The following is a 25,967-nucleotide window of genomic DNA, read 5'->3' on the forward strand; positions in this document are numbered from 1 at the left end:
AGCCTTATTTGTGTAGGTGTGAGAAACCGACAAGAATTGGTACCAATTGTGCTATTTCCTTGTCCACATTGGAGTGATCATTAATCCACTTTCAACTTCGGTCAAGGTACATTTGGTATTCGTTCTTGTATTTCTACCACTCACATTTTTCTCTTGGAGTGATGGATAGGCAATGCATTTCATCTCCGGTCTTCCACAACAACGACGGCGTGAACAACTACATCACCAAAGTGTCCATCTTCGATCTACAACGACAAATGCAAGGCGCACAATCAAGATTGCGAGAGCGCATCGAGAACCTCTCCATCGACATTCGTCACTCTGAAGCAAGGAAAAGGGACTACATTGACAAGAAGCTTTCCGCACAAAAGGAGGAGCAAGATGCAATGATGGAGGAGATTTGGACCTTGTTGATCAACCGTTCTTCCCCTTCATCATCCTCAAGGCGGCGACGTTCAAGTCACAAGTCTTCGGAGCGCAAAAATGATGCAAGCGCAAGTCGTCCACGTCTGCATCTCCATGGCGACCACCATCACGTTTGTGATCCACATCGTCATGAAGGGAAAGTCACCTACAAGCATCATGTGCACGACGACGACGAACGCCATTGAGCTCAAGTACGACAAAGACACCATCAACATGAAGATGCTCGAGATGCGCCTACCTACAAGTCCCAACAAGCTCTACATCAAGCCACGCCCAAACTTCATGAGCACAAGAGAAGACCGCGAGACGAGCACCACCAAGACGGAGCTACGACTACCACCACCACTTTGGCATCTTCGCCAAGTGCTATCAAGGCATCTTCGCCTTTGGACGTACGACATCTTCGCCTACTTCCCATGAGTTCGCCTACATCAACATCATCAAGTACAAGGCGACCACCTACAAGCGAGGGCGACACTTCCATCTTCGGAAGCCCCTCAAGGAAGATGGACGAGCATGGGAAATTCCCTTCGGTCATGGAGACGAGCTACGAGGTGCCACATCATATGGGCCTCCTACAACAAGACAGCGACAAGAAGGTCGAGCAAGGGCCATCCCCTTCGACCACGGCGACGAGCATGAACCTCTTCAACCACTTGAAGACGGCACCCATATTGGACTCATACTCTGAGCCAAGCTACGAGACCGCACATGAGACCTTATCTTTGGTATTAGAGGAGAGTGATGATGTGCCATCTTCGGCCTTCATCCACGGCTACAACTACGACATGATTGAGCATGGAGACATTTGCACCAACATCTCTCCGACACCCACATATAAAGAGATGCCCCAATTCCCATGTGAGGAGAGCCACCCCACCATGAGTGATATGAGTGACTCCACCATTTGTGACATTGAGTGCATTTCCTATGAGAGGGTGAGTGTGAACACCACTACCCCCACACATGAGAGCATGCCACAAATCCTATGTGAGGTTGAGAGCCATTTGAGTGACTCCACCAACCATATGAGTGAGAGCATCCGAGAGGGAGTGAGTGAGCCACAACACTTAGTGAGCGAGGTAGTTAACACGGCATATGAGGCCGCTATGATTTCTAACGACTTAACCTCTACTCCGAGTGTGTGTTCTTCTTTGCTGCTAGGTCTCCTACATGACAACATGCCTATCCTCGACGAGTCCATACCTCCAATGGAGACAACGATGGCCATGGTGGAATATGATGCACCCCCCACATGGTTCCATCAAGATGAAGATGACCACGACTCGGTCTTCGACACCTCACCTACGACACATGAGTGATGCTCCAAAGGTAACATAGGTGATGGTGCTTCTCTCGTCCCACTAGTGGACTATTTTACGAATGATTGCTTGCATGATGTTGACACACCTATTTCCATGCTTCAAGCTAGTGCGACTCCCTCATGTCATGACTTACCTATTTATGATGAATATGATGACGAGCATGTCGAGTTGCCTAGTTGTGATGTTATGCTCCATAGGATATCATGTGCAAATTCTTTTGGTCACGTCATGTTTGACAATCCATTAACATTGTCATATGCTATGAGTGAGATCTCCCATATCGCATCATTTCAATCTCAACATAGTAACTATGCATGCCCCATTAAGATCAATCCCATTTGCACTTATGGCATAGATGACGAGATGATGGTCATTGGCTTTTGTTTTCATGTGATGATATTGCCATGCTTCCTTTACATGATTTGTGCAATTCATCTACTATGCCATGCCATGATCACATTGTTCCAAATATGCATTGTTTTGGATGTTGTCAATATTCTCCATGTGATGTTTCCATTAATGCTCATGAGGAGACCCCCATAGTTTCCTCATACATATTAGTAGATTTTGATGCATTCCATACTTTGCATGATTCCCATAATTGCTTGCACCATATGCTTTCCATGAATAACAATGCTCTACATATATCCCATGATGCATTACACAATTTGAGTCTCCATTATGCTATACATAACAAAAAACCTATCATTATGGATGACATGTTTTTATATCACGCATCTCATTTATTCAAGCATTGGATATTTTGTGCTAACCAACACAAGCATGTGCGCATCATGATGGATGTTGTGTACATCTACCGTGCACACACAATTTTCCCTTTGTCTTTGTTTTGTCTAGGTACTCACGTATACTCGTCAACCTCTCAATCCCAAGAGTTGACGAAACGAGCTCTTGAGAGCAAAGATGACTTGGGATCCCGTGAACTATCCTTCCCACCGCTCTCTTCGCGCACCGACTACGCGCATCTCCCTCACTTGGCTCTCACACGGCTATGGGCTATATACGCTTGTTGCTTCATGCTCATTTTATCATGTTCACTTTGCATGCTATGCTTGCTTCTATGCCTTTGTCATGCAATTGTGACCCTTGCTTGCATCTACCCATGATTCACCATTATACTACTCCTATGTGTATTTGCATGCCTGGTGGAGATCCTTGTTGCTATTGCCATGTTTATCATGTGCCTCATGCTATTGATGCTATTTTGCTCATATCCTCCTTTCATGCTTGTTCTATGTCATGTGAATTATTCATGCACACTATTTGCACCCATGACATGCTTGCTATGTTTCCCTCTAGTATGTTGCATCTTTGCACTACCAGCTCACACCACTTGATTGCTATGATTGCTTGCTTTGTCGCATCACCCATGTTCCATTCTTACTTGCTTTCTTGGGTTGATGATGTATATGTTCATGCCTCTCACATGATATATTTTGTTCATTGTCGCTTGCCTCCAATTGTTGCATCTATACTTATTGATCATGGAGACTCACTACTAGGAAAATGGTTATACGTAGAACTTTACCAGTAGCGTGTGTTTGGGACCCCACGCTACTGGTACATACCAGTAGCGCTTGGTAGAAAATGCGCTGCTAGTGTTAGTTAGCAGTAGCGTGTATTTTTCTGGAACGCGCTACTGGTAAGTGTGCCACACCACACCCCCAGGACAGACCATATTAGTAGCGTGGGGTATAAAAATCGCGCTACTACTATATTGATAGTAGTAGCATGGATGTGCAACCCCGCGCTACTACTATGGATAGATAGGATCAGCTAGTTTGCTCGCTTAGAAGTAGTGTGTGTTCCTAAGGCCGCGCTACCACTATGAACTTAGTGATAGCGCGGCTCACGGGCATTCACTACAACTAAGCGCACACCTCCCTCTCTGCCTTATCCCCTCTCTCTCTCGTCATGTTCTCTCTCTCCCCTTCCTCCCTTGACTCCAATCCAGATCCAGGGCCCTGGCAGAGGGCTTCCCACTCCGACCTTGGTGTGCCCTCTTCCCCATCTCTGCCGGCCACGATCCCCTCACTTGGCCCGTGGATCCATCTCTTGCATGGCCACCTCCCACACCATCTCCTCCTTCCCCCATCTCATCACTAGGGAAGACAAGGCAAGCAGGAGGGAGTTCGACCGTGTAGGTCAGATCCATCCGCCAAGACCTCGACGGAGATGGCCCCGTGGATGGAGCGGACCTGCAAATCATCAAGCCAAGGTAGCCTTCCTTGATTTCCTTGACCATCTTGGATTACCTTCCCTGATTTCCTTGATTCCTCACACACAGGGCAGCAGGGCTCCATCTTGTTCTCTTCTCCACAGGGGTCACGCACAGGGCACCACCTACAAGTGAAGAGAAGACCACCGCTCCTCCGGGTCTGCTTCTTCCTACTCTTCAAGGTCCCTCTATCCCTCTCATGCCGTGCCTGAATTAATTATGTTAGGTGTCACAACCAAACTAAAACTTTTTTATCTTCAGAGAGGAGAAAACTGAATCTTTAATTAGGTTAGCTTGCACCTGCTGCTGCTATTTTATTTCTCTTATTCTTGTGTGTGACAAGATCACTCTATTAAGTATGATTTCCTACACATTCTGATTGTTCATCCTTCTCATGTAGAGTAATAGGTTAACCGAATTGGAGAGTAATGAGGCCATGAAGGTGTGAAAAAATGCTCGGTCCTTGTTGGCAAAAACATGCTCTAGAATTGGGGAGTGATGACCAGCCACACGAGGTACATATGAGTGAAGCTGCCTTGTTGCCCAGCCCTTGTTTCTCTTGTTACCATTTGTATGTATGCTTATATACGTCCATTTGATCTGCCGGGCTAAGCCGAAGGTGGTTAGGAAAGGGTTTGCGGAGAGGGCGGGGTTGGCCAAGAACCGCATGGGGAAAAAGTTGTTCGTGGTGATGGAGGCCAAGCGGAGCAACCTGTGTGCCTCCGCAGATGTTGGGACAGCCAAGGAGCTCCTTCAGCTTGCCGACAAGATACAATTTGCTGTGTACAAAATTGTTCTAATATTTCAGCTTGTCCGTCTCATAACCATATTACATAGGCGATGTCTTTTTTATAGAAATCACTCACTTTTTCGGTTTCATATATTTATTTTCGTAGCTACTGTACTACACAACATGCAAGGAAATATATGTCTGCTGAAAATTAATTTTATTTGTTCTTTGCTCTGTACAAAAATTTGCTGGATGAAGTGGCACTAAACTATGTTGTTTCACTGAAATACCACTCAAACTTTGTTCTGTCATTTTCATCCACTTGAGGCCAATTTCTCTTTTCCGTGCTATTACCCCATTTTTAAACAGACATTCATTCAACTCCCTCTCCTCCCCGCCACCACCCACCAAGTATGGAGAGCATGTCCAATGCCCCCAAATACGCTGCAACGGCAAGGTTCCAACTAGTTTTAGAAGAATGGCTTTGTAACTGCAGCCAACTCTTCTAGTATAAGATTTGATGTTTACGTATTCTGACTAGTCGTTTACTATATGTGTGGATAGTTTCTTAGATGGAAACCTTGCACTTGAATTTAAGCTAGTAGATACTGAGCTCTATGATTGAAGTGTCTCTGTTGAATACTTCTAAACTGAACAATTTCCTTCAGAATTATGACACTTCTTGGTGTAGCATTGTACCTTAGGTCCCTTCTACTACTACTCCACTTAGTAATGTGTCCATATTCTACTAGTACATACTTTTTAGCTGTGTGTGTTCGCTGTATTATGTTCATCTTCCTCAACTACTACAACACTAGTGGATGTCTTACTGCCAGCGATAGTCTATCAACATTATTAACCCCAAACGAAGCGAGCATAATTCCCTAGCCACGGTACAGAGCACTACTACTTGTCTTGTTGTCTCACCAATACAATATTTACTAATTGTAATTAGTACTTGTGTACTGGTACTCTATTATATTCTTCCACCTCAAGTACAAGACTAGTACTAGTAATCTATCTTACTGCCCCTCTCACAGATTCTCGCTTAGAGATACCAAGCTTGTTCTCCGAGAGTTCGAGAAATGTGGCATTATATTGAGACATCACTCTGGCCCAAGAGAGGGTAATTGGATAATTAGTAATTCTGAACATCTTTGTAGCTTGCAAAAATCAGATTGCAAGTAATTCTGAACATATTTGTAGCTTGCAAGAACATATCCAATTTGATTGATTGTAGGCCCGTATCTAGTTTGATTCATTCACAGTTTCTTTGCCCTGAGTTTCAATCAATTGTACTAGTGTAGGTAGTATGTTCATATCATACTTTTGTAATGGATCCAAAATAATCTAAAGGTGAAGCTATAGTAGTTTGGTCTTGCTTTCTTTTGTTTACATTGGCTAACTTCTGTGTTTCTTTTGGACTTCATGTTTTTCTATGCACTTGTAAAATCTATTTGCATTCTTATATAACTGTTTTCTATACTTTTCATATCTACCGAAACGCCAGAACTGCTCTCGTTGATGGCATTAAAGAAGGTGCAATGCGAGCACCAGCTTATTCTTCACATGAGAATGAGTGAGCTATGGATGGATTCCAAGATCGAGTCAGCATTCTCAAGAGGGTGAGTGCCACATAATGATTGAATATCTGAATTCTTCATCTTCGCTTTATGTAAAAAGTTGGTATTTTCACATATTTATTATGCGTGTTTATATCCTCAAAAAAAGATGGTGTGTGTTTATCTTTTAACTGTATCGCTTAGCTAAGATCGTAAGAAGATATGTAGTTGTACACTTTCTAAAAAGGAATATAGTTTCCTCACAAAACTAAGAGATGATCAACTTTATGAATTGCAACTTTATAGACAGTACTAATCTAGACTGGTATCCATGGTAACCATGTGCATTCCTGGACCATTTAGTTTGAATGGCTAGTGAGGAATTAAGCATATATTTTCGACATGAGCTTTTTTAAATAGCTAGATGAGAAGGAACCTTAACTTAATGGGTCTTGTGAATTGTAATATACGATTTGGTTGAACTGATGATATTTGCATATTAACAAGTTTTCACTTTCCCGAAGTGGACGCAGGGGTGATTGACGCTAACTAGCACGGCCCGGTGGGCGCTGTGCTCTTCAACCCGGTGAAGCCCGGCGGCCACGTCACACAGATGATCGTCCAGGTGATCGTGACACCGAAGGTCGCCGAGGTGGAGGACCTCGACGCCACCGTCCGGGGGGAGGGAGGATTCGGGTCCACCGGCGTTTGAACTCCAAGCCTTGGTAGATACATGTAGAGAAGTGGTTTGTTTAGGTTGGTGGTGAACACTAGGTAAGGTACCCATGTTTCGATGATGGTTGTGTGTGTCCGATGTTAAATGGATTCTTGTGATCTCTTCCAGTTGTGATGGTTCTGTGACCTTAGTTTATCTTGCATTGGATGTGTCTCTAATTTCCATCCATGAATACTTCATCTAATTTTTATTTTTAATTTCTAATTAGCTAGTAGTAGCGTGGGGGAAAAGGTGCACGCCGCGAGTCCTAATTAACTAGTTGTAGCGTGGGGGAAAAGTGCACGCTACTAGTACTTAGGATAGTGGTAGTGTGGGTTACAAAAAAGCGCTACTGCTATCTTCAATTACCAGTAGCGCTGGGATAAACAAGCGCTACTGCTAAAAAATAGTTGTAGCATCGTAGCAGTAGCGCGTCCTCCAGCGCTACTGGTAGCAAAAAAACCAACGCTACTGGTAAGCATTTTCCTAGTAGTGACTTGGAAACTTTACTTGTGATGCATGCTTGCTTGATTGAGCCTATTGTATTTGGTTGTTCTCGCATCATATGCCTCCATACTATGAAATTCTCCCTTGTCCTTTCTTATGATGAGCATGATGCATACACTTGTTGGGTATCTTACCACACAAATGATAGATTTTGCATTTCCGCTAACCTCATTTGTTTTTCCAAGTGTTTGTCATGTTCTTTCATTTTCGAGGATTCACAAAGATGTGCCATTATGCAACAACTTGGTCATGCGAAGGCATACACGATGTGCAACAACAACATTTGCGAGAATCTCCTAAAGGTGAACTCCTTCCCTTTGAGCCATCCTCACATACGCATATTGGATGGGTCACTCTTTCATTGTTGTCTCCTTCTTGTTGTCTACATGATACATCTCGCGATCGGAGGAGCGACATGGGAGATTGGCTCTATGGACCTTTAAATTGAGGAGCGCTCAGACTTATTGGAAGCACCTTCGAGCCTCCACTCATGCCACGACATCGAGCATTGGTACACCAACACCTCCATATTTGTTGATTGTTCTCACACATGTTATGCTCATTGGACATCTCACACTCATGACAAATTTTCATCTTATGCATAATTTGACTCATATTATGATTACCTTGTTGCATCTTGTCTTTCTATGTCATCCATGATATATGAGCTTGTGCATTTCCTTAGAAAATTTGTTGTGATATACCTTGATGGCATATTCATACACCATGATTATATTGCCCATCATCAATTGCATGATCACATACTCATCTAGAGCATCCATTGCCATATTCATGCTATTGAAAAACCGTCTCTCTATGACATCATTTTGCACTGTGGTTGCGTTGATCATATTCACGACACATTTATGTGCACAATGAATGCTTTTGCTCCCATGAATGCTTTGCATATCATTCTAGATCATCTTGCTAAGCTTCAGGTGCTTTGTCACGAACAATCTTGCCTCATAGACTCATTCTTCTATGATGGACACTTTGTGTGCACTAACCATTGTATTTCCGAGTGTTGTTTGTGTTTGCTCTTTTTGTATGTATACTCCTCCGGCGACACCTTGGAATACTTGGATTGCACCATGACTTCCACTTCGTCCAACTACAAGTCCGTCCATGACAACCGTTTCCATGGTGATGAGGATCACGATCCGAGGTCGGATCTTTCCCAAGGGGGGGGAGATGATGCGGAGTATCCCACGTTCATCCCCATGTACACTCTGACTACTATCCAAGCCCCAAGGATACATAAGATGAGACCTCGACTATACACCATTGGACACAAGGTGAACTCGCTCCTCTCCGAACTTTCACTTTCCACATGTGAGACATGGCTACTACCTCAAACTTGTGTGCTATGCATGTGCAGGAACCAAGAGGAAGCCCATGGAACAGAAGGCGAGGACACCAAGCATGAGGAACAACAAGAAGGGCTACGGAAGAAGCTCCAGCCACCGGATGACCGGCCGGGACCGGACGTCCGACGCCTGAAGACCCACGGGACGACCGACGATCCCGCACCCGAGCCAAAATGAGCGGGCGTCCGACAAGTCCCAGACATCCGACACACTCCAGCGTCCGGACGTCCGACCGCCCCCGGAAATCCGGCGCCACCTTATCCGAGCCAAAACGCCGACGCCCGACTGAAAGTGCGTTATATCGACTAGAGGGGGGGTGAATAGGCGATTTTTATGAAAGTCTTCAAAACGTGGAAGTTATGAAGACAAACGATAGAAATAAACCTATTACCCTGCAGCGGAAGGTAGACTACACTAGGCAAGCCGTAGTCAAGTATTCAATAGAGTGAAAGCACAATGACTAATAGCAGCAATGTAGTAAGGATCAGGTAGGAAGATATTGTGAAGCCACACAGAACATGCAGTCACTCAATGAAGACAAAAGATAGTGCGAATATACAATGACTTCACAAGGAGTAACAGTAAGTAAAGGGAAGGGAAGATGAAACCAGTGACTCGCTGAAGACAATGATTTGTTGGACCAGTTCCAGTTGCTGTGACAACTGTACGTCTGGTTAGGGCGGCTAGGTATTTAAACCTTAGGACACACAGTCCCGGACACCCAGTCCTGAACACGCAGCTCAGGACACCCAGTCCTCACCGTATTCCCCTTGAGCTAAGGTCACACAGACCTCGCCCAATCACTCTGGTAAGTCTTCAAGGTAGACTCCCAAACCTTCACAGACTTCGTTGACCGGCAATCCACAATGTCTCTTGGATGCTCAGAACGCGACGCCTAACCGGCTGGAGGATGCACAGTCCTCAAGTGTAATAAGTCTTCAAATCACACAGACAAGAAGACTTAAGTGATGCCTAATTCTCTTTGGCTCTGGGTGGTTAGGGCTTTATCCTCGCAAGGAATTCTCTCTCAAAGGCTTCGAGGTGGGTTGCTCTCAAACAACAAAAGCCATACTCTGAATCTGAGCAGCCAACCGTTTATGGTTGTAGGGGGTGGGCTATTTATAGCCACTTGGCAACCCGACCTGATTTGTCCGAAATGACCCTGGGTCACTAAGGAACTGACACGTGTTCCAACGGTCAGATTTCAAACTCACACGGCAACTTTACTTGGGCTTCAAGCAAAGCTGACTTGCCCAACTCTGGACAAGATTCACTCTCAAAGTCTTCACTTGAAGACATAGGTTTTGTTTAAGCATCACTTCAGTCATTCTGACTGGTTCTCTTGGACCCCACTTAACAGTACGGTGGTTCCTATGACTCAACACAGAAGAAAGAGAACTACGAAAGATCTAAGTCTTCGAGCTCCATAGGCTTCATGTGGTGTCTTCTCTTGTCATAGTCTTCAATGTGAATATCTTCATATACCACCTTTGACTTCATCTCTGGACCATGCAGGGATAGAAGCCTTGTTCAATGGCTTCATCTCTGGACCTGAGTTGAAGATTCTTGTATAGGATGTCTCCCCACGGTCTCTTGATGGCATTTTTCTCAGCATATTCCTGGGTTACAAATTGGTATTTGAACCATTGTTTTGCCCAATATCTTCGAATCCATTGGATTCGGGTCTTGCGCTGATTGTAATCCTCTTCAGGATCTGTCTTGTACAGTTCTAAGAGGTCATCTGGCAGATCTCTAGATGTTTCTCCACGACGCTTTCTGCCACCCTTCCTTGCTGATTTCTCTGGAGCCATGAACTTTAAACTGAAAGGCTTCAACACGTTCAAAGGCTTCAAAGATTTTCGCTTGCTGGACAAACATGAACTTGCTTCGGGAGAATTTATATGATGTTGTAAGAATTCTGCAAATGAATGCAGACTATGAGAACCAAGGGATTCTCCCACGGACATGTACCTGTGACAGCATTAAGGTGCGAGGGAAGGGGAAGAGGTCATATACATTCTCAGAAGATTTTGAATATAAAACAGTTTAGAAGACATTGACCTCATCGTGCGAAGACATTCACTCATAGATAAGGAGTTGGTTCCAGATTTGTACGAATCCAGAGATCAGTACAAGTGAGGAATCTAACTACTTTGTGAAGCATAAGTGAATATACTAGGCATGTTATGAGATGCAGTATGAGAGAGATCTAACTTGTGTGAATAGAAACTGCTTGTGGTAGAAAGTGACAAAGCCATAGGATCAACGGTGCCGTAAAAAGGAAGTTTTATTTACCACACTAAGAACTGCTAGACGGAGTGGAAGATGAGGCCGAGCAGTTCGATCTTCCGTGCCCTAACTTGGCCACAGAGGACACCTACGACGACGGCGGAGAGGACGATGTCCGCGGTCGGCGTGAAGACGGCATTGGAGAGGTTGCGGCAGCGAAGCGCTTCGTCGCCGGCGTCGTCGAGGGCTAGCGGTGGTGCTAGGGTTCATGCGAGAGTGGAAGAAGAGATAATGACCGCCGTGAAGTGTGTATTTATAGGTACAGGGGCGGCACTGCGTTATTACACAGGTGCCCCTGGCGATTCGCATTTGAGGAACACGTGGCCATCGTGCAGAATTTTGGGGGTTTGTTCCACATCCCACGCATGCCTGGATTGTCGGGTGGTCGTTCCTACTTCTCCGAGTTTCATGTGGAGGAATGAGCATTGAAGGTGGACTTAAGGTTTGTCTTTGTATCTTCTGCTGACAAGGACGCAGAGAAGACATTCGACAGTTTCAATAGAATGCATATGATTTGGAGAGATAGAGTTTGAGATAGATAGCATAGAGAGGTTAGGGTCCGATCACATTCACTTAGTTCAAAAGATTCAACAAGAAGACATAGCTATAAGTGAATACTGTAGAGGACAGAACACTAGTATATATATATATAATCAACATAGTGAAGATAATCATGAAGACATGTTGAGATTGAAGCCAAACCAAATGTGAAGACATAGCAAGGTAACGCCATGAGTGAAACACTTCAAAATAGAACATTTGGTGGTGGCGTTACCCACCGTATAGGAAGTATTAGACCCAGACACGGCACACACTTATCGTGGCGCTCCGAAGTCAAATTCCACATTAATGTATTCACACTTAGAATGTATGTCTTCATTGATTGAAGATATACTTTACTTCATGTGTTGCACATCTAAGTCATCAATATGCATAAGGGTTAGGATGTGTGCCTGATCACAGGACATTTGAGGATTCCAGGATATTTAGCTCACACCGTAACTTGCAAAATCTCTTCTCATCCAAGGGCTTGGTGAAGATATCTGCCAATTGCTCTTCAGTGTTGACGTGTATGATATCAATATCTTCCTTCACAACATGATCTCTGAGAAAGTGATGACGAATTTCAATGTGCTTTGTCTTCGAGTGCTGAACTGGGTTGTTGGCAATCTTGATGGCGCTTTCGTTGTCGCAGTAGAGTGGCACGTGATTCAGATGAATGCCATAGTCTTTGAGCGTTTACTTCATCCACAGAAGCTCAGCGCAGCAAGATCCAGCAGCAATGTATTCAGATTCAGCAGTGGAGAGAGATACACAGTTCTGCTTCTTTGAAGACCAACATACAAGTGATCGTCCCAGAAAGTGACATGTGCCTGATGTAGACTTGCGATCAACTTTGTCACCAGCATAATCAACATCCGAGAATCCAACCAGATCAAACTCTGAGCCCTTTGGATACCATAATCCTAGAGTTGGGGTGTGAGCCAAATATCGAAGAATTCGCTTCACAGCTAAGTGATGCGACTCCTTTGGTGCCGCTTGAAATCGAGCACACATGCAAACACTAAGCATAATATCTGGCCTAGATGCACATAGATAAAGTAAAGAACCAATCATGGAGCGGTATACCTTTTGATCGAACTCTTTACCATTGTCGTCAGGACCCAGATGATGCTTGGCTGGCATTGGCGTCGTGAAGCCTTTGCAGTCTTGCATACCGAACTTCTTCAGGCAATCTTTGAGATACTTCTCTTGAGATATGAAGATGCCGTTGCATTGTTGTCGTATTTGAAGACCGAGAAAGAACTTCAGCTCTCCCATCATAGACATTTGATATTGCTCTTGCATCATATATCCAAACTCTTCGCTGTACTTCTGATTGGTGCAGCCGAAGATAATGTCATCCACATATATTTGGCACACAAACAGTTCACCATCATATGTCTTCGTGAAGAGAGTGGGGTCGAGAGAACCAGGTATGAAGCCTTTGCTCTTCAGGAAGTATTTGAGTGTGTCATACCAGGCCCGAGGGGCTTGTTTGAGGCCATACGGTGCCTTGTTGAGCTTGTATACCATGTTAGGATGTTTTGGATCTTCAAAGCCAGGAGGTTGTGCAACATACACTTCTTCTTCAATCTTGCCATTGAGGAAGGCGCTCTTCATATCCATTTGATAAAGAAGTATGTTGTGATGATTTGCATAGGCCAGCAATATGCGTATGACTTCAAGTCTAGCCACAGGAGCAAATGTTTCGTCGAAGTCAATGCCTTCCACTTGAGTATATCTTTGAGCAACGAGACGAGCTTTGTTTCTGACAACTTGACCATGCTCATCTTGCTTGTTGCGGTATATCCATTTGGTGCCTATTATGTTGTGCTTCCGAGGATCGGGACACTTGACCAGTTCCCATACATTATTCAGCTCAAACTATTGAAGCTCGTCTTGCATAGCTTGAATCCATTCAGGTTCCATGAAGGCTTCTTCAACTTTCTTGGGTTCTGTTATTGAGACGAATGCGAAGTGCCCACAGAAATTTGCTAGCTGAGTTTCCCTTGAACGAGTGAGTGGACCGGGTGCATTGATGCTATCAATTATTCTTTCAATCTGCACTTCATTGGCAACGCGAGGATGTACAGGGCGAAGATTTTGCTCTTGCTGATCATTGTCGTTGTTAGAAGGAATGTCTTCAGGCTGAGCATTGTCTTCATGTTGATCAGGTGCTGAGATGATAAGTTCTTCTTCAGGATGAGCTTCAGAAGGTATAATTTCTCCAGTTCCCATTAGCTTGATTGATTCACTGGATGGAACTTCATCTAGCACATTTGGCAGTTGCTCTCTTTGTGAACCGTTGGTCTCATCGAACCGCACATCCACTGTTTCAACCACTTTGTAATGAAAGAGATTGAAGACTCTGTAGGAGTGCGAATCCTTTCCATATCCAAGCATAAAACCCTCATGTGCTTTTGGTGCAAACTTTGAGGTGTGATGTGGGCCCTTGATCCAGCACCTGGCGCCAAATACTCTGAAGTAACTGACATTTGGCTTCTTGCCAGTAAGGAGCTCATAAGATGTCTTGTTCACAAGCTTGTGAAGATAAACACGATTGATTGTATGGCATGTAGTATCAATGGCTTCAGGCCAGAATTTTCTTGGAGTCTTGTATTCATCTAGCATCGTTCTGGCCATCTCAATGAGTGTTCTGTTCTTGCGTTTGACGACCCCATTCTGTTGTGGCGTGTACGGGGCTGAGAATTCATGTGTGATGCCCAAGGTATCAAGATATGTATCAAGGCCAGTGTTCTTGAATTCAGTGCCATTGTCACTTATGATATGCTTTATCTTGGCGCCATAGTTGTTCATTGCTCGATTGGCGAAGCGTCTGAAGACATCCTGCACTTCAGTCTTGTAAAGGATTATGTGCACCCAAGTATATCTAGAATAATCATCAACAATGACAAAGCCATAGAGACAAGCAGTAGTAGTAAGAGTTGAGTAATGAGTGGGACCGAAAAGATCCATGTGAAGCAGTTCGAAGGGTCGAGTAGTGGTCATGATTGTCCTCGAGGGATGTTTGGCCCTCATCATCTTTCCTGCCTCACAGGCACCGCATAAGTGATCTTTCTTGAACTTGACGCCCTCGATGCCTATGACATGCTTCTTCTTTGCCAGGGTGTGGAGGTTCCTCATGCCAGCATGCCCAAGCCTCCGATGCCAGAGCCAGCATTCTGAAGCTTTTGCTAGAAGACATACGGCAAGCTGTGGTCCTGCTGAGAAATCTACCACGTACAAATCATCTTTTCGATACCCTTCAAATACTAGAGACTTGTCAGATTCCATTAGAACAAGGCAATGATATTTTCCAAATATTACGATCATGTTTAAATCGCAAAGCATTGAGACAGACATTAAGTTGAAGCCAAGGGATTCAACAAGCATGACTTTATCCATGTGTTGATCCCTTGAGATTGCAGCTCTACCTAGACCCAATACCTTACTTTTACCAGTTTCAGCAAATGTGATGTGGCTCTTGTCGGATGGACGTAAGGTTGAGTCCATAAGAAGGCTTCTTTTGCCAGTCATGTGATTTGTACACCCACTATCAATAATCCATTCTGAAGACGCTGGTGTCGTACCCTACAGTGCAGTTAGGGGGATAGGCTTCACGAAGAGCATTGTGAAGCAAAAACATTTGACGAACCAGTGGGTTATGAAAGCTTAGATCCAGGTTAGGACTAATAGGGAGAGTAGCAAGCGATTCAGGAACGAAGTACATAGTAAGACCATTCGGGCATTTGATCTTGCGCCCTACAAGATGTTTAAGGTCCCCAGCAATAGCGTCAGACGATTTTGATTTTCTGCTGGAGACCTTTCCCTGCAAAAGAGAGTTAAGCTTTCTTAGCCACCCACATCTTCAAGGGTGGCTTAGAAGCAATAAGTCTAAGTGCAGCATCTGAGAACTTTGGCTTTGGAGCCCTAGCAAACAGTCTTGCAGGCGGACAATAGTACTCATAAGAATAAGCAGAATAGTTCTTGATCTTATGAACATGGCGGTTTGATGAACCGCTCTCATATTCATATGCCTGAGTATGGTTTCCCTGCAAAACATTTGCGTTAGTGCGACTCAGGTGAGTCCTCTGTCTGTATGAAGCCTTTGGACCGTATGAAGCCTTTGGTCTGAGGTTTGTCTTCTTCACGTGAGGTGTCATGATGACATTCACAGGAAGATTCTCCAGACACCTTTTCGGAACCCAGATCTTCTTCATAGGCGGTCCATTCCTACAGTTAGTACCAATGTACCTGGCAAACACTTCACCATTCTGATTCTTAAACAGTTTATAGTTTGCATCAAGGGATTCATCAATGATAATGGGGTTAGCACAAGTGAAGCCAGATAGATTGGATGGATCTGCTGAAGGTTCCTTTGCAGCAACCCACGTGGTTTTGGGGTACTGCTCAGGTTTCCAGTAAGAGCCATCAGCATTCATTTTCCTTACGAACCCAACACCCTCTTTCCTCGGGTTTCGGTTCAGAATCTGCTTTTTGAGGACATCACATAGTGTCTGATGCCCTTTAAGACTTTTGTACATCCCTGTTTCAAGCAATGTCTTCAACCTAGCATTCTCATCAGCAATAGTAGTGGTATCCTCAGCAGAGGGGTTAGTTACCACATCAACAGTTGAAGATATTGCAACAGTAGTAGCAGTAGAACATTCAGCAACAGAAGTAGCATTATCACGCTCAATGCATTTAAGACATGGTGGTTCAAATCCTTCCTGAGCGAAACTGATCTGTTTGGTGCGAAGTGACTCGTTTTCCTTTTGAAGATCTTCATGAGCCGCTCTCAATTTCTCAAGATCTTGCTTCCTTTGAAGATAATCATAGGAAAGCTTTTCATGAGTTGTTGAGAGAGTTTCATGACGACTTTCAAGTTCCTCATACTTAACGTGAAGATTTTTTATGTCTTCAATTAAGGATTCAGATCGAGTCATTTCAGCACCTAACAGATCATCGCTTCTGTCTAACAGTTTTTGAATATGTTCCATAGCTCTCTGTTGTTCAGTTGCAATTTTAGCAAGTGTTTTGTAGCTGGGTTTTGAACCACAATCAGAGTCATCATCACTAGATGTTTGATAGTGATTAGTGCGTGTGTTTACCTTGGCACCGCGTGCCATGAAGTAGTAGGTAGAAGCGGAGTAGTCCTTGTCATTTGCATCGGTGTCGGTGATGAAGTCATTGTCTTCAGTGTTGAAGATGGACTTGGCAACGTATGCTGTAGCTAGACTTGCGACGCCTGAATCGGACTCCTCCTCAGACTCCACCTCCGCCTCCTCAGAAGCGGACTCCTCCTCTGAATCCATTTCCTTGCCAACAAACGCATGTGCCTTGCCAGATGAGCTCTTCTTGTGTGATGAAGACTTTGAGGAAGACTTGGAAGAAGACTTTGAGTATTTCTTCTTCTTCTTGTCGTTAGAGTCATATTCCTTACTCTTGTTCTTCTTTTTGTTCTCATTGTCCCACTATGGACACTCAGAGATGAAGTGGCCAGGTTTCTTGCACTTGTGACATGTTTTCTTCTTGTAGTCGTGAGCAGAAGCTTCATCATTCCTTGAGCTTGATCGGGAAGAATTTCTGAAACCTTTCTTCTTGGTGAATTTTTGGAACTTCTTCACAAGCATAGCAAGTTCCCTTCCAATGTCTTCAGGATCATCCGAATTGCTGTCAGATTCTTCTTCAGATGAGGAGACAGCTTTTGCCTTCAAGGCACGAGTTCGTCCATAGTTTGGACCATAGATATCTCTTTTCTCAGAAAGCTGAAACTCATGTGTATTGAGCCTCTCAAGTATGTCAGACGGATCGAGTGTCTTGAAATCAGGACGTTCTTGAATCATCAGGGCTAGGGTGTCAAATGAACTATCAAGTGATCTCAGTAATGTCTTGACGACTTCATGTTTGGTGATCTCAGTAGCGCCGAGGGCTTGAAGCTCATTTGTGATGTCAGTGAGTCGGTCAAATGTGAGCTGGACATTCTCATTGTCATTTCGCTTGAAGCGGTTGAAGAGGTTGCGAAGGACACTGTTTCTCTGATCTTTCTGGTTTGAGACGCCTTCATTGACCTTGGAGAGCCAGTCCCAGACCAGCTTAGATGTTTCCAAAGCACTCACACGGCCATACCGTCCTTTGGTCAGATGACCACAGATGATATTCTTGGCAGTAGAGTCCAGTTGAACGAACTTCTTGACATCAGCAGCAGTGACACCTTCTCCAGCCTTGGGAACGCCGTTCTTGACGACATACCATAGGTCGACGTCAATGGCTTCAAGATGCATGCGCATCTTATTCTTCCAGTAGGGATATTCAGTTCCATCAAAGACAGGGCACGCAGCGGAGACTTTAATTATCCCTGCAGTCGACATAGCTAAAACTCCAGTGGTTAAACCGAATCACAGAGAACAAGGGAGCACCTTGATCTGATACCAATTGAAAGTGCGTTATATCGACTAGAGGGGGGGTGAATAGGCGATTTTTATGAAAGTCTTCAAAACGTGGAAGTTATGAAGACAAACGATAGAAATAAACCTATTACCCTGCAGCGGAAGGTAGACTACACTAGGCAAGCCATGGTCAAGTATTCAATAGAGTGAAAGCACAATGACTAATAGCAGCAATGTAGTAAGGATCAGGTAGGAAGATATTGTGAAGCCACACAGAACATGCAGTCACTCAGTGAAGACAAAAGATAGTGCGAACATACAATGACTTCACAAGGAGTAACAGTAAGTAAAGGGAAGGGAAGATGAAACCAGTGACTCGATGAAGACAATGATTTGTTGGACCAGTTCCAGTTGCTGTGACAACTGTACATCTGGTTAGGGCGGCTAGGTATTTAAACCTTAGGACACACAGTCCCGGACACCCAGTCCTCACCGTATTCCCCTTGAGCTAAGGTCACACAGACCTCGCCCAATCACTCTGGTAAGTCTTCAAGGTAGACTCCCAAACCTTCACAGACTTCGTTCACCGGCAATCCACAATGTCTCTTGGATGCTCAGAACGCGATGCCTAACCGGCTGGAGGATGCACAGTCCTCAAGTGTAATAAGTCTTCAGATCACACAGACAAGAAGACTTAAGTGATGCCTAATTCTCTTTGGCTCTGGGTGGTTAGGGCTTTATCCTCACAAGGAATTCTCTCTCAAAGGCTTCGAGGTGGGTTGCCCTCAAACGACAAAAGCCGTACTCTGAATCTGAGCAGCCAACCGTTTATGGTTGTAGAGGGTGGGCTATTTATAGCCACTTGGCAACCCGACCTGATTTGTCCGAAATGACCCTGGGTCACTAAGGAACTGACACGTGTTCCAACGGTCAGATTTCAAACTCACACGGCAACTTTACTTGGGCTTCAAGCAAAGCTGACTTGCCTGACTCTGGACAAGATTTGCTCTCAAAGTCTTCACTCGAAGACATAGGTTTTGTTTAAGCATCACTTCAGTCATTCTGACTGGTTCTCTTGGACCCCACTTAACAGTACGGTGGTTCCTATGACTCAACATAGAAGAAAGAGAACTACGAAAGATCTAAGTTTTCAAGCTCCATAGGCTTCATGTGGTGTCTTCTCTTGTCATAGTCTTCAATGTGAATATCTTCATATACCACCTTTGACTTCAATGTCTTCATACATTTTTAGGTGCATCTCTGGTAGGAAAACCGAATCAATGAGGGACTTCTACCTGTGTTATCCTGCAATTCTCACAAACACATTAGTCCCTCAACTAGGTTTGTCGTCAATACTCCAAAACCAACTAGGGGTGGCACTAGATGCACTTACACCGACAAGTACCGGATGACCGGACCCTCGCGAGCCACCGGCCGTCCGATACCTGTCGGACGACTGGCCGCTAGCTGTGTCCAGTGTTGTGGGCCGAACCCATGTACCCCTCACTTACCCCTTCGTGTACCTAGACTATATATACTCCTCCACCACCTCCTAGTTAGGGTTAGCGTTGGTTTAGCTCATTTTGAGAGATAGAGCTACGCTCATCCACATCGGATCTACTCCTCGTGAGAGACCGCGGCCTCTTCGGAGAAGATCCCTTTGGATTCAAGACCTCCTTGTGGAGAAGACATAAAGACCCCCTCTTGGGGGCCCCCCCTCAATACCTCCTCACGGAGAAGATCGTGCTACTTGTATCGTCGTTAGTTGATTGTGGATCGTGTGGACTCTTATGTATCCGAGATCTAGCACATGTGTGACTTGTTCTTGTTAGTTTGAGTGTTCCTCTCGTTTTTCCCCTCGTTTCCCTCATTTTCCCCTTGTGTTCTTCGTGTTCTTCGCGGGATCCGCTCCTTTCGTGAAATATCAGCTGATTAGGGTTCTACCCTACATCACATACCCTCCGATACTACTCATAGATTCATCAAAATAAGCAAACAACACAATGAAAACAGAATCTGTCAAAAATAGAACAGTCTGTAGTAATTTGTAGGTTTCAAATACTTCTATAACCCCAAACATTCAGAAATAAATTGGTGGACGTGAGGAATTTGTCTATTAATTATCTTCAAAAATAATTAACCTAATTGCATTCTCTAGTAAAAAATGGCAACTAATCTCATGAGCGTAAAAGTTTCTATTTTTTACAGCAAGATCGCAAAGACTTCCCCCAAGTCTTCCCAAAGGTTCTACTTGGCACAAAAATTAAAACATAAAACCACATCTAAACAGAGGCTAGATGAATTATTTATTACTAAACAGGAGCAAAAGGCAAAGAACAAAAATAAAATTGGGTTGCCTCCCAACAAGAGCTATCATTTAACGCCCCTAGCTAGGCATGATGATTTCAATGATGCTCACATGAAAGACAAGAATTCAAGCACAAAGAGGGCATCATAAAACATATGACAAACAAGTTTAAGTCTAACATGCTTCCTATGCATAGGGATTTCATAAGCAAACAAATTATCAAGACAAGCAAAAAACCACCATATGCAAGGAAGAAGAAAGAAACAATAGCAATCTCAACCTAACGAGAGGTAATTTTGTAACAAGAAAATTTCTACAACCATATTTTCCTCTCTCATAATAATTACATGTAGGATCATAATCAAATTCAACAACATAGATATCACATAAAATTTCCTCTTCATGATCCACATGCATGCAAAGTTGACACTCTTCAAAAATAGTGGGATTATCATTAACTAAAGTCATGACCTCTCCAAACCCACTTTCATAATTATCACAATAAGATTCAACACCCTCCAAAATAGTGGGATCATTACTTCCTAAAGTTGACACTCTTCCAAACCCACTTCCATCAATATAATCATCATAAATAGGAGGCATGCTATCATCAAAATAAATTTGCTCATCCAAACTTGGGGGACAAAAAATATCATCTTCATCAAACATAGCATCCCCAAGCTTGTGGCTTTGCATATCATTAGCATCATGGGTATTCAAACAATTCATACTAACAACATTGCAATCATGCTCATCATCCAAATATTTAGTGCCAAACATTTTAATACATTCTTCTTCTAACACTTTGGCACAATTATCGGAATCCTTATTTTCACGAAAGACATTAAAAAGATGAAGCATATGAGGCAACCTTAATTCCATTTTTTTGTGGTCTTCTTTTATAAACTAAACTAGTGATAAAAAAGAAACTAAAATATTTGATTGCAAGATCTAAAGATATACCTTCAAGCGCTAACCTCCCCGGAAACGGCGCCAGAAAAGAGCTTGATGTCTACTACACAACCTTCTTCTTGTAGACGTTGTTGGGCCTACAAATGCAGAGGTTTGTAGGACAGTAGCAAATTTCCCTCAAGTGGATGACCTAAGGTTTATCAATCCGTGGGAGGCGTAGGATGAAGATGGTCTCTCTCAAATAACCCTGCAACCAAATAATAAAGAGTCTCTTGTGTCCCCAACACACCCAATACAATGGTAAATTGTATAGGTGCACTAGTTCGGCGAAGAGATGGTGATACAAGTGCAATATGGATGGTAGATATAGGTTTTTGTAATCTGAAATATAAAAACAGCAAGGTAACTAATGATAAAAGTGAGCGTAAACGGTATTGCAATGCTAGGAAACAAGGCCTAGGGTTCATACTTTCACTAGTGCAAGTTCTCTCAACAATAATAAAATAATTGGATCATATAACTATCCCTCAACATGCAACAAAGAGTCACTCCAAAGTCACTAATAGCGGAGAACAAACGAAGAGATTATTGTAGGGTACGAAACCACCTCAAAGTTATCCTTTCTGTTCGATCTATTCAAGAGTCCGTAGTAAAATAACACGAAGATGTTCTTTCCGTTCAATCTATCCCAGAGTTCGTACTAGAATAACACCTTAAGACGCAAATCAACCAAAACCCTAATGTCACCTAGATACTCCAATGTCACCTCAAGTATCCGTGGGTATGATTATATGATATGCAACACACAATCTCAGATTCATCTATTCAACCAACACAAAGAACTTCAAAGAGTGCCCCAAAGTTTCTACCAGAGAGTCAAGATGAAAACGTGTGCCAACCCCTATGCATAAGTTCACGAGGTCATGGAACTCGCAAGTTGATCACCAAAACATACATCAAGTGGATCACGTGATATCCCATTGTCACCACAGATAAGCACATGCAAGACATACATCAAGTGTTCTCAAATCCTTAAAGACTCAATCCGATAAGATAACTTCAAAGGGAAAACTCAATTCATCACAAGAGAGTAAAGGGGAAGAAACATCATAAGATCCAACTATAATAGCAAAGCTCGCGATACATCAAGATCGTGCCGAATCAAGAACACGGAAGAGAGAGAGAGATCAAACACATAGCTACTGGTACATACCCTCAGCCCCGAGGGTGAACTACTCCCTCCTCGTCATGGAGAGCGCCGGGATGATGAAGATGGCCACCGGAGAGGGATTCCCCCCGGCAGGGTGCCGGAACGGGTCTAGATTGGTTTTCGGTGGCTATAGAGGCTTGCGGCGGCAGAACTCCCGATCTAGGTTTCTTTCTGGAATTTTGGGTATATATAAGAGGTGTTGGAGTCGGGAACAAGTCAGGGGGGGTCCCCGAGGCGGCCACGAGGTAGGGGGGCGCCCAGGGGGGTAGGGCGCGCCCCCACCCTTGTGGGCGCCTCAGAACTCTTCTGGCCCATCTCCGGTACTCTATGGGCTTCTTCTGGTCCAAAAATAATCTCCGTGAAATTTCAGGTCAATTGGACTCCGTTTGATTTTCCTTTTCTGCAATATTCAAAAACAAGGAAAAAACAGAAACTGGCACTAGGCTCTAGGTTAATAGGTTAGTCCCAAAAATCATATAAAATGGCATATAAATGCATATAAAACATCCTAGATGGATAATATAATAGCATGGAACAATCAAAAATTATAGATACGTTGGAGACGTATCACAGGTGTTAGTGTTATGCCTTTCTATTTGTATCATAGACTTGATTTGAATAAGTTGACACATACTGAAATTTCTTTGCAAATGACTGATAAATCAACTGCTATACCCATCGGTATTTGTGAGGATGTGCCTGTTGTGGTTGCAAATGTTACTATCTTAACGGACTTTGTTATTCTTGATATTCCCGAGGACGACAGTATGTTTATCATCCTTGGTAGACCCTTTTTGAATACTGCAGGGGCTGTTATTGATTGCAACAAAGGTAATGTCACCTTTCATGTTAATGGTAATGAGCATACGGTACTCTTTCCGAAGAAACAACCTCAAGTTCATAGTATCAATTCTATTGGAAAATTTTCAAGTATTACTATTGGAGGTTTTGAATTCCCTCTTCCTACTGTCAAAAAGAAACATGATATTCTTATCGTTTGGGAAATGCATATTCCCATTGAGGTAACCTAGTGTTATTCGAAAGTTCTCTGGTTTCATGTCACTCGAAAGAGGTTTATTAATAAGACTTGATCAACCTTGTTAATGGATTACTTTTGATGGGCATGAGATGGATGAATTTAGAAGCACAAACTCTCTGTACCCATCTTTTACTTTCTGTTATTTAGATTAGATAAAGTAAAAATAGTATTTTCTGTCTGTTTTCTGAATTATCCATGCAATAAAAAATGTCCCGAAAATAAAAGTTCTCCAAATGCCCTGAAAATTTAGTATGATTTTTTGCATAATATTTTAGAATTTCTGTTGCAAAGAACACACTAGGGGGCCTCACCAGCTAGCCACAAGGGTGGAGGGCGCGCCCACCCCCTGGTACGCGCCCCTGACCTTGTGGGCCCCACGTGCCCCCTCCACATATTCCAGCACCCATCCTCTTCCTCCAGAAAAAATCACTACATAGCTCAAACCCTTGTTCTTTCTCACCTTGCTGCCATTTTCGATCTCCTTGCTCAAAGCTCCATTCACAAAACTGCTTTGGGGGATTGATCTTCAGTATGTGACTCCTGTAATGGTCCAATTAGTTTTTGTTCTAGTGCTTTAATTATTACAAATTTTTTCTACCTTGGTGACCTTACTCTTGAGCTTGCATGTCAAATTTATATGGTCCAAAGTAGTTTTGATGCATGATATAGCTTCTAGGCACTTGTAGGAGTAGTTGCTATCAATTTTGTTGAGCTTGGTTCACTTTTATTTTGAGTTACTAAATTTTTTATAAATTTTCAGAGGAAGAAAAATGTCCAGGTGTAACACCCTCGATGCGACTATATCTCCCACGTGTCGAGGCACGACTTAGAGACATAATTGCATTGAAGGCATATGTCGCAAGTTAGGCAATCTTCACAACATCCCATGTAATATAATAATGAAAGGGGAGATTACATAGTTGGCTTACACTCGCCACGTCAATCAAGTACATAAATAACATTACATCATCCAAACACTCATGGCCCGACTACGGCGCCAAAATAAAAGAGAACCCAACATGCGACACGGTCCCAATCACCCCCAACTGGGCACCACTACTGATCATCGGGAAAGGAAACATAGTAACGTTGAGAGTCTTCGTCGAACTCCCACTTGAGCTCATACGCGTCACCTGGAGCGGAATCATCATGCCCTGTATCTGGGGTAATAGTAATCTGTGAGCCACAGGGACTCAGCAATCTCGCACCCTTGCGATCAAGACTATTTAAGCTTATAGGTATGGTAAGGTAAATATATGAGTGGAGCTGCAGCAAGCGACTAGCAAGTATGGTGGCTAACTTATTCGCAAAAGAGAGCGAGAAGAGAAGGCAAGCACGAGCGAGAAACTAGAGAGCAACCTGCGCAAACATCACTCCAACACCGTGTCCACTTCCCGGACTCCGCCGAGAAGAGGCCATCACGGTAACACAATCAGTTGGTTCATTTTAATTAATTAAGGTTCAAGTTATCTACAACCGGACATTAACAAATTCCCATCTGCCCATAACTGCGGGCACGGCTTTCGAAAGTTCAAATCCCTGCAGGGGAGTCCCAACTTAGCCCATGACAATCTCTCACGGTCAACGAAGGAATAGACCTCCTCCCAAGACATTCCGATCAGACTCGGTATCTCCGTAATTCAACACACTTCGACAGGTTAAAACAAGACCAGCAACACCGTCCGAATGTGCCGACAAATCCCGATAGGAGCTGCACATATCTCTTTCTCAGGGCACACTCAGATTGTCCTAGGTACGGGTAGGCCAGCCCAGAGTTGCCCCTGGTGGCCACCGGTAGCTGACAGGAGGACCAACACTCAGAGGAGCACTGGACCGGGGGGGCTAAAATAAGATGACCCTTGAGTTTGCAGAACCCAAGGGAAAGAAAAGGCTAGGTGGCGAATGGTAAAACCAATGTTGGGCATTGCTGGAAAAGCTTTGATCAAGGCGAACTATCAAGGGGTTCCCATTATAACCCAACCGCCTAAGGAACGCAAAATCCGGGAACATAACACCGATATGACGGAAACTAGGGCGGCAAGAGTGGAACAAAACACTAGGCAAGAGGCCGAGCCTTCCACCCTTTACCAAGTATATAGATGCATTAAGATAACATGGCAATATAATGATATCCCAACAAGTAAATAAATGTTCCAATAAGGAACGGCCTCCAATCTTCACCTGCAACTAGCAACGCTATAAGAGGGGGCTGAGCAAAGCGGTAACATAGCCAATCAACGGTTTGCTAGGACAATGGTGGGTTAGAGGTTTGACATGGCAATTTGGGAGGCTTGCAAGCAAGTGGTAGGCATCGTAGCAATGGCATAGCAAAAGAGCGAGCAAACTAGCATAGCAAAGATAGTAGTGATTTCGAGGGTATGATCATCTTGCCTGCACAGTTGTCAA

General features: G+C 43.7%; 1 long non-coding RNA gene across 1 annotated transcript; it reads left to right on the forward strand.

The window, feature by feature from the left end:
* Positions 1-3,676: 3,676 nt before the first annotated feature.
* On the forward strand, positions 3,677-7,529 carry LOC147959674 (uncharacterized). The gene is made up of 4 exons (XR_015611028.1): positions 3,677-3,990; positions 4,060-4,172; positions 4,391-6,345; positions 6,807-7,529. It is a non-coding gene; the product is annotated as an uncharacterized LOC147959674 (long non-coding RNA).
* Positions 7,530-25,967: the final 18,438 nt, after the last annotated feature.

The sequence above is a fragment of the Triticum urartu genome, chromosome 7A (assembly GCF_056163025.1).
Source record: "Triticum urartu cultivar PI428250 chromosome 7A, HENAU_Tu73, whole genome shotgun sequence".
Lineage (NCBI taxonomy): Eukaryota > Viridiplantae > Streptophyta > Magnoliopsida > Poales > Poaceae > Triticum > Triticum urartu.